The 12,580-nt window shown below is 38.8% G+C and overlaps 1 protein-coding gene across 2 annotated transcripts in view; it reads right to left on the bottom strand.

The window, feature by feature from the left end:
• sema5a (sema domain, seven thrombospondin repeats (type 1 and type 1-like), transmembrane domain (TM) and short cytoplasmic domain, (semaphorin) 5A) overlaps nt 1-12,580 on the bottom strand; it is a 155,930-nt gene that overhangs the window by 122,855 nt on the left and 20,495 nt on the right. Inside the window, exon 1 of one of the 2 annotated variants that reach the window (XM_080864490.1) lies at nt 1,403-1,541. The exons of the other annotated variant lie outside the window; for it this stretch is intronic. The gene's annotated coding sequence lies outside the window, so the exon portion shown is untranslated. Of the gene's footprint in view, nt 1-1,402; nt 1,542-12,580 lie in introns of those variants that run through there. 2 annotated transcript variants of the gene reach the window in all.

Genomic DNA, 12,580 nt, shown 5'->3' with positions numbered 1-12,580 from the left:
TTTTGGACAAAAACAAATTATATTTCTCCTTAAGGGGTGTACTTTGAAGATTAGTTAGTTAGCAAGGGATTAGACAGCTTAAAGGCAAAGTTTTTAGAGTCACAATGGTGGCTCTCTTTTATCCTGGTTAGACCACTATAGAAACCTGCTAAGCACATGGCTCAGTCTGGAGCACGTTATGTTCTGATTTTCAGCCTAAAATCACTGTGAGTGTGATACTGATTGTCAGCGAAGGGAACTGGCTCTGTATGGGTCAGTCTTATGGTAGAAGTACCATCACACAAAGCTATGAAGTAAAGTTAAAGCTGTGCAAACTGGATGTTTTCACTTCCAAAGAATTTAAAATGAATGGATTCAGTAGGTGATGGAGAAAACACATAAATGTACTTTTTGTGCTATTCATTACATTCTTATGTAGCCAAAGTATAATAGATTTCTATGTACACTTCATCATGGAAATGTCAGACCTGAATGTGATTCACGTTTAACTCTTCACCCCACTTAGATGACTCCTTAATGCCGAGTTTTGACACCTCAGTAGATATAAATAAAGATGTGGTTTTACAACCATTAGAATAGACTCCATTAGAGACTAACAAAGTAGATTAGATTAGAGACTACCGTGTTATTTTTGTTCTATAAGCAGGCCTGAAATACAACAGAAACCGGTCAGTTCAGAAAAGCACTTGAAGTCATACTTCTACTAGACTTTCAGGTGGTAAAGAGTTAAAAGTATGAAGATTAAACTTTGCGATTTCTTATGTGTGGCTGCTATGCTAGAATGAGTAAAACAATCAAATAAAATGTATGCATTATCTTTATGAAATTTACAGGCTCAATCATAATCAGTCTGCATTCTCTTCTTGCCTTATTTGTAGCAAACTTATATTTTTGATCTCTCTACGACTTGGACAGGGTTTTAATGACCTTATCATAGAGTCTAATGAAGAAAGCCTCAGTTAACAAAGAATGGTGCTAACCATCATTGTGATACCCAGTTACCTTACAGTGGGTTTTAGGATCTGCCAAGACACCTCATGCAAAGAAAGCTATGTTGAACATGGGTCTACATGAACACTGAGGACCCAATGCAGGACACTGGAGGCAGGAATGCTGAACAAAGTGCAAACTACAAAACTACATGCTACAAAAACTCCAGGAAGAGCTCAGTACATCAGCTCAGACAAAAAAGAGAGAACAAAAGGAGCGTCCTCCCGACTCATGTTGTCAATCGTGCTGTCAGACTGACAACAGAGTGAGTGAGGACGTGGACTATAAAAACACAGGGAATTAACTGACTGCTAGAACACTGGGAAAACTCATTGGAAAGCGCTCATAAAGGCTATAAAAGGGATAAAGACAAAGAAGAGGATGGCAATTACTAAAATAAAACAGGACTTACCATAACTGAGACACAGAAAACGCAGAAGACGACACAGGCAGAGTCATCTCACAACACAAAAAGAACCAAAGCTAACAAAACCCTAACACCATGAACGTGGATACGTAAGATTCAAGCTTCTTCATTTAGATTAAAACTTTCCCTTAGAAGTTCAATCTTTTCTAATTAGTTTTCCTTCACATTGTTTTGGACATTTAAAAAATACAGCTTTGTCTCCAAGTGAAAACCAAGAAGACTTTTCTTAACTTTGGACCGACAGCAGCAGGGTGCGTCCTGTCTTTCTTTGTCAGTGCATATTCCTCGCTCCGGTCTTTTATCTTCACCTGCACATAATCTGACTGCGAGGATAAAATTCCATTCTGTTCGACAAACAGGTCGAAATTGGAACAAACAGTAAATCGAGCAAATAATGAATTTATTTTTCCTTCGCTGGAATGATGATTCCAATCTGTTGTTGGGTTTGGGACTGCCGAGTAAGATTCGGAAAACACAAGTGCATGACTTTCTGTGTGTTTTCCGCTCTCAGCATATGGAGGGAGGCGAGATGGTTGATGAAACACAGGCGCTGGGGACGAGAAACAGACGCGAGCTTCTCTGGTGGTACAGTGAGACATTGCAGGCAGCCTCCTCGGTTTGAGAGCTTAAAGTTCATTTCACGAACCTTTTGCTGAAACTTGTTTTTTTGTTGCTTTTTTGCTATTTTAGGGTCAATCTAAGGTAATCTAAGATCTAAGATAATTGCTCCTGAGTAGCTCAACCTGTACTGCATGCTTACTTCTTTTCCCACAGGCTGGAAAACACAATGAATTTCAAACATACAGAAGGCTGTGTACTGCACGGAGTAGAAAGGCTTTTTTTTGGACCAGCCTTGATGACTCGCCCGGCCACAACCATAGCTTTGGTCCACTTAAATCGTACATTGCACATATTTGCACACACTCACTGAGCCACAGAGAAACACACACACTAACTCCTTCCACACTCTTGCTCAAAAACACACCCAGCAATTTCACGACAGTCCCACCCTAACTCCCCAGAGCTTCCCAAATTCTGCTGTTATTTTTACTCGGCCTGCTTTCTCTCTAGCACTTGCGCTGATGCTTTACCACGTGTCTGAGTGCGGTCTGCATGTGTGCATCAACGCAACTACAGGAGAGGCACGGCTTAAACAGCCTGCAAAATGTGGCAGGAAAGTGACATCACGTCTGAAGAGAGAGAAATATCCTCTCGCATGCCAACAGAAAGCAATTCCCAGCAGGAGCTTGTGTTGCTGTTTTCTCCTTTTATGATTACTGGAGGTACTGTAATATAACCTGTGACTCAAAACCATTACACGAGGTCAGAGTACAGACCTGAACTGTTTCCTTTCAAGTTTAGGTCAAAGCGAGGCAGAGCCAGAGCTCGTGACCTACACTCCGACTTCATAATTACAGAGTTTATCATCTCAGTGGGTTTTTTTTCTTCTCAGCTGAGAAGTAACACACTGAGAAGTTGTTTGGTTTTTATTTAGGCTAAATAAGAAACTGCCAAATCTGGAAGCCTATTATAGTTTGCTGACTGGAGTGAATGACAACATATCAAACATTTCAGCTGGTGGTGTTTCCCAGCCTCTAGTCATTGTGATGTTTGGTTGAGTTACATCTTCAACGTTGCCTAGACATCATTGATAGACTTCTTTTAAAGAGAACATTTGTGCTTAAGAAGTATTTACCACTATCTATATATTAGAATAAAATCAAATATTGTTTCTCGTCAATCAACAACCTCATCCTTTTAAGTCCTCCACTGAGTCTGATGCAGTTCACCATGCTGCAAATGAATTTAGATGAACACAACTGTAAATTGCTTGAAAGTATTGGTTATTTATTTAATTACTTAAAAAGTCTGGAGAAGATGTTCTGTTGATGTTTATAAACAACCATGTGCTAAAAAAAAGTCATACTGTGATTGTTGGGAAGGCTGTGCGTTGGTGCTTCACATCGCAGGTCAGATTTGTGTTAAAAATACAGATGAACAGATGTTATGTTTGATTTTTGGCAAATACAGTCCTCCATTGCTCTTCAAATCAGTGGTTTACCAGTAGGCCACAAAAAAATGCCCAATCAAAAGACCCTGAACTACAAGCAAACTATAAGCAGAAATCAGAAAGCCACACCAAAAATCTTGTCACTTACCCTAAATATTCTAAATATTCATATACAGAGTCTGTTAAAAGAGATAAGAAGCTGGCAGACTCAGCTTAACATGAAAGTCAAGTTGTGTCCAAAGATAACAACACCAATCTACCAGCACCAATAATAATTTAAAGAATTTATGCATTGAAACCACACGTTGTCACCTGTGCGCACGAGTTTTTGTGCAGAAGAACAAATGAGAGACAATTTTATTTGGTGAACTTTAAATCTCCTCGTAGGTTAAGTTAAAGAAAGAGGACAGGTGGAAAGACCTGACAGAGGACGCTCAGCTGATCCATCTACTGTTCACTGAAGCCTCTTCAGAAATGGTCCCAGTGAAAGGGCGGCTGTCAAGAAGCCATTCTTATGGAAGGGAAACTGAAGAAAAGGCAGAGGTATGCCAAATTACACAAGAACTGTGCTGAAAATCAGCGACAACAGGTCCTATGGAGTGTCCACAGCTGGGCTGCATTTCAGCCACTTGCGCTCAGAATCTTGTCAAAATTAATGGAATTATATACAAAGAAAAGATAACAGCATCTGGAATGTGTTTGATTGGCAACAGCTTCATTTTTCAGCATAAAAATGATCCCAAACACACTGCAGTTACAGGATCAGTCATGGATTGGCCTCCCCAGAGCCTGGACTACTGAAGCAGTGTGTCTTGACAGAGAAAGGCAGCCAGCATCCAAAGAAGAGCTTTGAGAACCGTTCCTGAAGACCTTTTACATAAAGCTTGCCTAACACAGTGCTGAAGAACCAAGGTGGTCACACCAAAGAACAAATACTGACTTCATACCAAATACTGACTTTTAAGTTTATTAGAATTGTACAAACTCTCTTTTTTGCCTTATATCTGTGTATCTAATTCTGCAGCAACAAAACATTACTGCTCTACAGAAAAAAAATATTGACTCAGATCTGAAGAGATTCCAATAAAGTCCATAAAATAGCAGTTTGTCACTTTGATTTATGCCTGTCTTGAAGGAAGTGAATCAGCATATTTGCCTTCAAGTGTTGAACTGCTTCTTTAATGTTTTCTTAGTGAAAAAGGCCCTGAGAGATTTACATGCAGCACAGACACAGGGAAAAAGGATTATCAGCTATCAGGATCTATAAACCACACACTCAGCCCTTCTGTGCCAATTTCCATCATCACACAAACAGCACACCTATCCTAACCTTTATAGCCAGGCTGTTGCTGAGGGATGTAACAGTGTCACCTTCTAAAAACAAACGAAACAAAGAGAGGAAAAAAAGAAATGTGGCCGGCCGAGGCACTGATTGACTCTGACATGCAGCCCAGACCCCGAGGCTAGTGTCTGAGCTGCTCTCAGTGTCAAGAAGGCGCTGTTCACAGGGACCAAGTTGTCAAAACAACCTTACAGCGCTGGAGTGGCTTAAATCTCAGAGACGAAACCCACAGTTTGTCACTGCTGTCCAAAAACAACATCACACTGAGAGCTGATATTTCCATATGCGCCTCAGCAGCGTAATGCAGTCACTTCTCTGATAAGGAGAAGGGAGTGTTTTTTTCTGCTGCCACCCATGTTATTAAAAATTTTTGGGCCCTTCTGTAATCCTAAATTCATCAATGTCTTCGACCACAGCTTATACTTAAGATCAACATCAATCCCCAAAACGCTTGATTGATTTCTGTTTTTCTTTTCCGCATAACTTGAATATGATCAAAATAATCCTTTTTGTGGATGTTTGAAGATTTTTCTGTCATTTCCCCAAAATTTAACCGCTTAGGTAATGAACTGGCATCAAAAGATTCCTTACACTTCAAAAGCCTTTGTTCTCCGTGAGGTGTATTAAAAAGAGCCACTTCGCGCTACCAGAGCCGTGCCATCTGATGAGTGATCCAAGGCCGTGGCGCGGGAATAGCCACAACACTCAAAGACTTGCAGACAAATAACTTGGCAGCAGTGCAGGAAATACAAACACTAAACTCATACCGACACATGCACGTTCACCTGGGACCGCAGCGATAAGGGGCATAAAGCCCACCACTGAGGAATGGTGACATTTTTAAAGCTTTAATTACATGGTTGGCTAACGGGCAGCCGGCTGTCTCACTCGGTGCAAAATTACACTATCACTGTCTAAGGCTGTGCACGAACACAAAGTCGAAAACTGACTTGCCATTCATACAAACACACCTGCCTGCTGAACCTCTGAGGCGAAGACACAGAGCGAGGACGCCCACTGCTCTGCCAGTATCACAGGGAAACCACTAACTACAAGACCAGCTGGCTCATCGACCTATACGTCCAAAAGAGCATTGAAATGCTAGCTTGATGTTAACCACGCTACAAATGAAAAGAAAATTACAGCCATCCAAGGGTAAACTCCTCTCATTCAGCTGAGAAATGAAATCAGTGAGTGGAGATTTTTTTTTTCTTTTCTGTCTGTTCTTCTGCAGTTTCGAATCATCCAATTACTAATCTTGCAATCAATCATCAGCTTTAGCGTTGACAGAGTACGACTGGGGAATGATGGATGAAATCCCTTACAGATAGATTCCACCACAGGGGAGGTCGAGTCTCTTCGGCTGAGCTTGCTGTGATTGTGCAGAGCTCTCAGCTGTTTGTGCCGTTTGAGCTTCTGCAGCAGAGGTGGAAAGCAAGAAAGGGTATTTAATCATAAAGTTAATACTTAATCGTGGTGCTATTTTGTTTCTATTTAAAGTCCTGTTGGTATATAGCAGCTAATTATATGCAGAGGATTGTCCTTAATTCTTACTGCTGACCCCTGCTAAACAGACTTTTACAGCTTCTTTTAACTCTTCATTTTGGATTTTATCCTGGTGGCCACAAACATGACACCAAATGAATGCTAACATTAGTGCATTTGCTGCTGGATGTGTAAACGCTTGCCTGCCAAATCAAAGGGTGTTTACAGGCTGTTTCCACTTTTCCTCACGTGCCAGAAAATCTGTTAGTGCGGCTTTACATGTGAAGCATAAAACAAGATAAAGTATCATTTACTTTTATAGTCTAAACTTGGCAACATGACAGATGAGATTTTTAGAAGACAGTTTTTGGATCCCAATCTTTATTTACCTACATAACGCCATACATAGCTTAAAGTGACTCCTCAAAAATCATCAACTTAATTCCTTGCATGCTCGTGCCAAGCTGTTCCCATTAAGTGGATTTTGAGTAAAGTAAGCCTCAACATCTGTTTGTTGTCTCGTCCTGATGCATATTATGCCAACAGAATATGCATTAATGGTTAATCCGATCAGCTTGTGTGTAAATGAGCTTGTTATACATGGGTTTAATTCAAAAATACATCTGTGCTAGAAAACACTTCGTCTGCAACATATACTGTCATACGTAATTTTTTTTTGTATTTAAATAGCTATATCAATAAAGTCATTTTTTCACTTGCAATTTTTTCCTTTCTATTCTATCACAAAAACATGTGACGTGACCAAAAACCTTTTAACACCACATGATGTATTCAAATTAAATCGTAAAATGGTAACAGATCCATTAGAATAATCAATCAGGAGTTTTGTTGAGGTGGACACATAAACATCAGTTATTGAGGGGTCATGTCAACTGCTATTTGACTACTACTACACTCATCAACCAGACACTGTCCTCAGTGACAATTGGTATGGCAGATTTTGTAACATCATTTAGTCAAAGAGGATTTCATAATTTCTGCTATGGTCGTACATCATATGCCATTTTGTTTGCCTACACATGTCAATAACTTGAACCTGACAAGATTATAATAACAAGCTGGGAAAACAGTGTTTTTTTTAAGCTGGACTAATTCACGTGGCTTGAAATCTTATTGTTTTAAGTACACTGTATAAATACATACAAAATGCTGACAATATACACTGATAATACATTGCATGACCATATGTCCAGCCCATCCTTGCTGATGCAACCACACAGTTGTATGGATTGGTGGACAGATATACTGATGACTGGCCGAAACACGTTGGCCAAGAAATAAAATCGTTCTTTACACTACAAGTGCTGCTGGAGCTTCAGACTTTTCACTACTACACTCGACAGCCAGACACTGCCAAATAAAGGTGGGGGGGAAAAATCGATACAGCACAGTATCGCGATATGTTGTGTGGTGATTTTGTATCAATACAGCCACATCCAATATCGATAACTTATTAAATAAATGAAAATACTATGAATAAGGGGGCTCATCTCAACCTTTCTGCAAACAGTCTACATCTACTGTCCAACCCTGCTAAGTGTGCAGTGATATGAGTGGTAAGCAAGATTTTGTTCAGTTAAATATAACCCATATAGTCAAAGAGGATCTCTTGATTTTCATTATAGTTATATATTTACATCCCTTACAGCTTACCTATACATGGACTATATCCCATTGCCTACATGCACACACATACAGTCTATTTATTAACCTAGACATTCTGATGAAATTAAACTGATATGGTTCTTTCATAAGGTGTAACTATGTAGCCTTTGGTAGGTGGTTGCTAGGTAACATGAAGACATAATATCTGATATAGACAAGAACATTCAGAGGCCTAAAATGTACCTGTGTTCCCATTTTGGTTGTTCAACTCGTGATTATGTAGGAGTAGTTTGCAGGCGAACAAACAGAGCTTTTGTGTATTAGAGTAAGATTACTTTTTTTAAACTTTTGGTTTGCGTTTGGTTGAACGTTTGCTAAATTAGTCAGATTTAATAAAAGACTGGTAACCCAATTTCACCAGAAAACATAAATCGGTGATGATTTATTAATAAGACTGATGTTTATTTTGGCTACTGGAAAGAAACCAGACTGCAAGTGGGGTAGCTCTAACCAAGCTGATGTTCGATACTTTTTCAGCCCATCTCAATATAGCTTTTTATTTAATTTTTAAAAAAAAAATTATTTTAAGTTGGCTGGTTCCTAACAAAAATCCCAAATGGTCAAAAGAGGGCAAAAAAGCAGGCAGAAGTGTGCGGTAATCAATCTTTCCACATGTTTCTCACAATCAACACATCGAAGAAAACAAGCCTAACAAGCAGCCAAATCCTACAGCTCAGTAATTATATGCCTGAAAAACAACAACATAGGTATGAAAAAGAAAAACATGAACAGATATACTTCAGCACACATAAGGGACCTACAGATGGGGAGGGAGTAATAAGAAAGCTGCCTTGAGATGAGTAGTCTCTCTGTATCTGAAGAAATGTGGCAGGAGGGATAGTAAATTAGTTCCCGGCTCCACTGGAACCAATTAATTACCCGTATGTGTGCATTCGTGTAAGCCTGTGCGTGTCTGTTCAGTGTCAGGCCTTTGTAATTTGTCGTGTTAACATCAGAGATAGGCACAATGGCAGAAAGTTAGAGCGTTAATGAAAAGCAGAGATGGGTTTGGTTAACAGCAGCTGTTTCAACACAGAAGGGACGCAGCAGAAGTGGTCTTTGTGCGTACGCGCCTGCCCGAGCCTGCATCTTCCCGAACTTATCTCCCAAGGGTAAACTGGAACAAGAGATGAGCAGAGTTGGAGACGGAGCCTGCAGACATCTGATGTGATTGTGTCTCCACTAGACAGAGCAAACAGATGTAGGCCTGTCTCTCTTGTCTCGCTCTTTATTTCCTCGCCGTGGTACTGAGGAATTTTGAAGGATTGCGTTTCACTGCGAGCTGAACGGACCAGTCCACTTTGACAGTTAGCCTCCTCAAAATAGAGACGCCCAAGACTTCCTGCCACTTTCAGAGGCAAGCTGCACACCTTAGCCCCAGGCATCTTGTATTTCTGGATCTATTGAGGCCATGTAAAGGCAAAAACTTATATAAGGATGGAATGTGCTACTTCAGTAATTCTTCTCCTTCTCTTTTCTGTTCACTTCTACAGGAGCAGGGCCTACGGGTAAAGACTTTAATTGGGCATTTGATTCCCACTTGGCGTCCAGAAGAAGACTTATTTTAGTCCGCGGTACAATTAGGAGGTGTAGCAAATGTTTTGATTCTGCAGTTATTTATATCACAGGCACTAATATCACAACTGCACTTTTAAAAACAAATGTGTTAAAAATTTATTTAAGTTTGCTAGCTTGGAGCTCGGTTTATATTCAGTTAAAGCTGAACCTGAAAACACAGACAACCAGCTGCTACACCGACACAAAAAAATAGAATTTAAACAAAAATTTGAAATATATTAATTTCACTAGTAAGTTTTTCGAGCCTCCGTTGCATTAATGTCGGTAATGCTTCTTGAGGTCATTGGATGAAGATATGAAAATGGTTGGTTAATAAGCTTATTTACATCTTGTGAGGACGCGAGTGAGTAAATCAAATGATTTGTGCTACGTCTTTGAAATGCACCACATTAAAGAGGCTAACTTTTAACATCAGGGCTCAGTGATTAGGATTCTGCAGGGAGGCGGTAATTGCATTTCCGTCTGTGTGATCCAGCGTATTTTCCCCACGAGAGAGGCCAGGCTGTTTTGAAACAAGCACAACATCTCGCAACACCCTCTCAGAGGGGAAAAAAACTGCGAAAGCAAAGGGCAAGTGACATTAATATATGCTGAGCTGTCCATCATTGTGTGAATGATCCAAGTGCATTGTGTTTTAATAGTAGCATGCTTCTGATATCCAGCAAAATGATTTTTCTTTAAAAAGTCAATCAAACAACAAAATTTTGTACAATATAACGTACAATATCGAGACACAAAAATACAACCTCAGTTCTTAATAAGTTTGATGCTTTGTAAATGCAAATAAGAATAGAATGTGATGATTTGTAAATCTCATGAATCCAGATTTTATACTCAATAGAACATAGAAAACATATAATTTTGAACACTGAACTTGATAACAGCAACATGTCTCAGAAAAGCTGTGAGAGAGCCACGTTTCCCACTCTGTAGCATCTCCTCTTGTTTTAACAACAGTCCAAATTATAGGAACTGAGGAATGTTGTCCCATTCTTGTCTGATATAGGATTCTAGCTGCTCAGCAGACCTGGGTCTTCTTGGTCTTTGCACCCATTAAAAAAAAAGAAGTCAAATTTTAATTAATCTGACCACAGAACTGTTTTCCACTTCTCTTCACTTCTCTCTTCTTTTTAAATAAGCTTGTCCCAGAAAAGATGGTGGTGTTTCTGGATCGTGTTCACTTATGGCTCCTTCTTTGGTTAACAAAGTTTAAACCTACAATTGTGGATGGTTGATAGTTATTTGTGGAGGTGTTCCTGAGCCTGTGCAGTGATTTCCATCACAGATTCATTCATCTGAGAGCCTGAAAATCTCAGCCATCTAATAGTGATTTTCAGACTTATTTCTTGCGCACTGAGACATTTTTGCAGATTCTCTGAATCTGTTGATAATATTATAGACTGTAGATGATGGGATATTCAAAGTCTTCACAATTTAATGTTGAGGGATATTATTTTAAAATGGTTCTACAACTTGAGTTTTTTGCAGATTACTTCCTAGAAGCTGCCTCTATAAGATGTTCTTCTTATACTCATGTTACTCACCTGCTGCTAATTAACCTAATTAGTTATAAATCTGTTTCTTTTTATTTTACAGCCCTTTGTTGACCCCATCTAAATATTTTGCTGCATTGCTGCCATCAAAATCAATAATCAATAGGCTAATATTGATTACTGAAATAATAAAATGTCTGTTTCAGATCATTTTTGTTCCATTTTGAATAAAATCTTCAGCCACTGGATTTGCCATCATTATGATCTGATTTTATATGATTTTTTAATGCACTGACTTCTGAGACTAGTAGAAATAAATGATCAAAAATACATTACATAAGGTTTAATATTATTTGACCTCATTTGCATGTTTAATCTTCCTGGTGACATCTATAAGTTTATCGTTTTTATGAAATCTGCCTTCATCGTGTGCAGCATCTCCACAAACTCACACACATATTGCAAGGCTAGTTATGGATCAGGAGGGAGACCAGGTTGTCTGCCAATCAGAATCAGGTGTTTGATCTTCAGCTCCTCCCATCCATATGTTTAAATATCCTCAGACAAAATAATAAGCTCCTGATGCATTGCGTTCGCAAATGTTACACAAGGTTTATAGGTATAAGAAAAAACAACCAGTATGAATGAGTGTGTGTTTGGATGAATGCCCAGTTAGAGTAGGAAAGCGCTATATGAGTGCCAGTCCATTTACCATTTACACAATCATATAACATGCAAGCTACTGAGATTAGCTTACTAATGGACACTTTTATTTGTGTACCCCAGAAGGAAGCAAACAGGAGGCTCATCAATCTGGCAACATTAGCTTTTAAGTAAAAACATTAATTTATCTAAATATCACAGCACCATCAGTAACATTAAATTCATATAGTGGATGTTGGGTTGATTGAGGCATTAAGCAAATTAACTTAAACATTGTATTTATTAAATATTCCAGTAGTGATAGTGTGCAAGAGTTTCATTTAATTACTTTTATTATGCATTTTCTGAGCTTTCCTTTAGAAAAGTCTGCAGAGATTTAATACATGTATTTGATTAAAAATGTATCCATAAATACACGTTTCCAATAAAAAAAGAGATTTTTTCACAACATTGGGAGCAAGGAATATTTTATTCCTAAACAGAGTGGATTTTTTTGACAGCATTTTCTCATTTATGCAATGCTAAAAAAAGAAAGAAAAACTTCCATCATTTCCTCTGTAAGTGAAAAACATTCATATTGATTATTATTGTAAAAGAAAATTCATGCACACTAAGACAGATGAGCCCTATTTGCATATTAAAATCTCAGTTCATCAACTAGTTTTTTAAAAATATCTTATTAACCTTAACACCATCCTCCATGTGCGGCATGAATATTCAGCGCTCCAGCGCTATTTATAAAGTACTCATTGCTGACGGCTTTAACAACCCACATTTCCCCTCTAACAGAGACACTCACTGGATTACTGTAAGGTAAAAGAGCTTAAACCACGCCACATCATTATTTCACCTCACATCAATAGACGTCATTATCTACATGCTTAGGTCCAAAGGCTTAATGACCA

Source organism: Rhamphochromis sp. 'chilingali', assembly GCF_963969265.1.
Source record: "Rhamphochromis sp. 'chilingali' genome assembly, chromosome: 18".
NCBI lineage: Eukaryota > Metazoa > Chordata > Actinopteri > Cichliformes > Cichlidae > Rhamphochromis > Rhamphochromis sp. 'chilingali'.
The sequence above is the reverse complement of the archived record's forward strand: the minus strand, read 5'-3'. Positions and strand labels throughout refer to the sequence as shown.